The sequence below is a fragment of the Eptatretus burgeri genome, unplaced genomic scaffold (genome assembly GCF_056783735.1).
Source record: "Eptatretus burgeri isolate ZD-2024b unplaced genomic scaffold, Ebu_testis_v1 Ebu_testis_scaffold_1059, whole genome shotgun sequence".
Classification (NCBI taxonomy): Eukaryota; Metazoa; Chordata; class Myxini; order Myxiniformes; family Myxinidae; genus Eptatretus; species Eptatretus burgeri.
The window spans coordinates 1-2,174 of NW_028223008.1; the positions used below are offsets into that span (position 1 = coordinate 1).

The following is a 2,174-nucleotide window of genomic DNA, read 5'->3' on the forward strand; positions in this document are numbered from 1 at the left end:
GTGCTTACAAATGATTGTTATTAAAATTATTCACCTCCTCTCCCCCATTCCTGGTGTAGTAACGGTGTGGGTCGTACAGGCACCTATCTGCTCATCGATATGGTACTCAACAGAATGGCAAAAGGTAAATTTATTTCACTTTCCAATCCTTCTTAATCCTCTATTTTAATATGCTACTGGCACTTAAATATGTGCAGTGGGAATCTTTTGAATGATGATGTTTAGTGAAACTTCCTGTAGATTAAGGGGTCACAGTGGACATTCCTGTCGATGAGGCTGTCACAGTGGAACTTCCTGTAGATGAGGGGGTCACAATGGAACTTACTGCAGCAGAGAAGGCATCGCTCATTTTAAGTTTTTGTCTCATGGCTTGCTGGTCTCAATCGCAGGTGCGAAGGAGTTGGATATGGCAGCCACACTGGAGCACATTCGGGACCAGCGTGACAACTGTGTGCAAACGAAGGTGATGTTTATTCATTCACTATCTTCCTTCAAGCCCAAGAGGTGGCCAGTTTCCATAAAGACTTGCACACCCCAAGTCATGTGAAAAGTGAAGCAGGCTGTCCTATAGCTTTGCACTAATTTGTTGATATTAAAGATGCAACACAACCTTTGAAAAGGAGAAGAGGAGTGTCTAACTCCAAACAAGTTAAGTTGCAAATCAAAGCCATTTGATGGGGCACCACAAAAGCCATTTTGCTTTTATCATTACCATAGCCTTGGACAACAATTATTCAACCCAAGGCAATGTGTATCTTGCAGGAGCAGTTCGAGTTTGCATTGACAGCTGTGGCTGAAGAGGTGAATGCCATCCTGAAAGCCCTTCCCAAGTAAGAAGAATGACTGCAGGAGCAACTTTGCCACCAATAATACTCAATTGTCCAACACACTCGAACAGGGAAGTGAAATGAACAACTGAAAAGCCACCACTGACCCCTTTGTGAACACAGATTTTGCCATGAATTGAACTCTTGTTATTGAACATCTAAAATTATCTATTTTTTTCCCCAATTTCTTTAACAGTCTTTTTGCATAATAGGATAGACACCAGCATTTGTTCATATTCTTTGGCGAAAAGTCATTGTCCATGGGAGATTATTAAAACGTCCCATGCAAAAGGGGGAAAAGATATCAGTCCTGAAAGTCATAATCCTGCAACACATCAAAGCACCAACTTGAGACATCATTTTCACCATAAAGTGACCATGCTAACTGCTGCTGCTTTACCCACTATTGTGCTCCATTGCGTGTGTGATTTTACAAAGGTTGTATATTTTTGTTAGCGTTGTGAACTATGTGTGATTTTATTCAAGTAAAGCTGCTGCATTGTTGTGTGCCATAGGAAAGCAATATGAAGTTTGTGTGATGTCTTTTTGAGAGATTGAGAGTGAGATATTGAGATATTGAGAGTGATATATTGAGATTGAGATTGAGATATTGAGAGTGAGAGATTGAGATATTGAGAGTGAGATATTGAGATATTGAGAGTGAGAGATTGAGAGTGACATATTGAGATAGACATATTGAGAGAGAGTGAGAGATTGAGATATTGAGATTGAGAGATTGAGAGATTGAGAGTGAGATATTGATATAGAGATATTGATATAGAGATATTGATATTGAGATATTGAGATATTAAGAGTGACATGTTGAGAGTGACATGTTGAGAGCGAGATATTGAGAGAGATATTGAGAGTGACATATTGAGAGTGAGATATTGAGAGTGAGATATTGAGAGTGAGATATTGAGAGTGAGATATTGAGAGTGAGATATTGAGAGTCAGAGATTGAGAGTCAGAGATTGAGAGTCAGAGATATTGATATTGAGATATTGAGATATTGAGAGTGAGATATTGAGAGTGAGATATTGAGAGTGACATATTGAGAGTGAGATATTGAGATTGAGATATTGAGAGTCAGAGATTGAGAGTGAGAGATTGAGATATTGAGAGTGAGATATTGAGATTGAGAGATTGAGAGCGACATATTGAGAGTGACATATTGAAAGCGAGATTGAGAGTGACATATTGAGAGTGAGATATTGAGAGTCAGAGATTGAGAGTGAGATATTGAGAGTGAGAGATTGAGATATTGAGAGTGAGATATTGAGAGTGAGATATTGAGAGTGAGATATTGAGATTGAGAGATTGAGAGCGACATATTGAGAGTGACAT

General features: G+C 38.9%; 1 long non-coding RNA gene across 1 annotated transcript; it reads left to right on the forward strand.

Moving 5' to 3' along the window:
- On the forward strand, positions 1 to 1,350 carry LOC147006940 (uncharacterized). Its single transcript, XR_015054514.1, has 3 exons — positions 1 to 124; positions 390 to 463; positions 763 to 1,350. It is a non-coding gene; the product is annotated as an uncharacterized LOC147006940 (long non-coding RNA).
- The last annotated feature ends 824 nt before the right edge of the window (positions 1,351 to 2,174 follow it).